Raw genomic sequence first — 1,035 nt, 5'->3', positions numbered from 1 at the left:
CAAGCGTCGCCATTTTGAGGACCTGGTGAAGGAGGCAGAGGACAACGTGTTCGGCGCTGGCTATCGGGTGGTATTGTCCCGGCTGAGTGGCAGCTTTGTTCCAGCTGAGGGAGATCGCAGCGAGCTGGAGCGGATTGTGGGGGACTTGTTCCCCACCCATCCACCGGTCACCTGGCCTGATTACACCGAGGAGCAGCAGTGTCCTGTAGCAGAAGCGCCCCTTCAGATGCGGCCAGTTACCACCAGCGAGCTGCTTACCATAGTGGCCAACATGAACAATCGTAAAGCGCCCGGACTAGACGGCATCCCGAATGCGGCCGTTAAGGCCGCCATCAGGAAGTACCCGGAGGTCTTCTGCCGAATGTACCAGGACTGTTTTGACCGTGGCGAGTTTCCTTCGTCATGGAAGAGGCAGCGTCTGGTGCTGCTGCCGAAGCCCGGCAAACCTCCCGGGGAAAGCTCCTCGTACCGGCCTCTCTGCATGCTTGATGCACTGGGCAAGGTCTTGGAGCGCCTGATTCTCGAGCGGCTAAACGAGCATCTGGAGGACCCGGAAGGTCCACTCCTTGCGGACGAGCAGTATGGATTTCGTCGTGGAAGATCCACCGTCAGCGCGATAGAACGTGTTGTCCAGGCCGGTAGGACGGCCATGGCGTTCCGCCGGACGAATCGTCGGGATAATCGTTGCCTGATGGTGGTGGCGTTGGACGTCCGCAACGCATTCAACTCGGCGTCGTGGCAGGACATCGCGAGTGCATTGCGTGACAAGGGGGTTCCGTCGATGCTGCAACGAATCCTGCGCAGCTACTTCGAGGGCCGTAAGCTGTACGTGGAGACGAACGAGGGTCCAATAGTGAGAGATGTTACTGCAGGGGTGCCACAGGGGTCCATCTTGGGCCCCACTTTGTGGAACCTCCTATACGATGGCGTTCTGGCGGTGACTCTCCCACCGGGAGTAGAGAGTGTGGCTTACGCGGACGACCTCGTCTTATTGGTCCCGGCGACCACACCAGAGGCGGCAGCAGCATCTGCGGA

Source organism: Anopheles funestus (genome assembly GCF_943734845.2).
Source record: "Anopheles funestus chromosome X unlocalized genomic scaffold, idAnoFuneDA-416_04 X_unloc_22, whole genome shotgun sequence".
Taxonomy (NCBI): Eukaryota; Metazoa; Arthropoda; class Insecta; order Diptera; family Culicidae; genus Anopheles; species Anopheles funestus.
The sequence above is the reverse complement of the archived record's forward strand: the minus strand, read 5'-3'. Positions refer to the sequence as shown.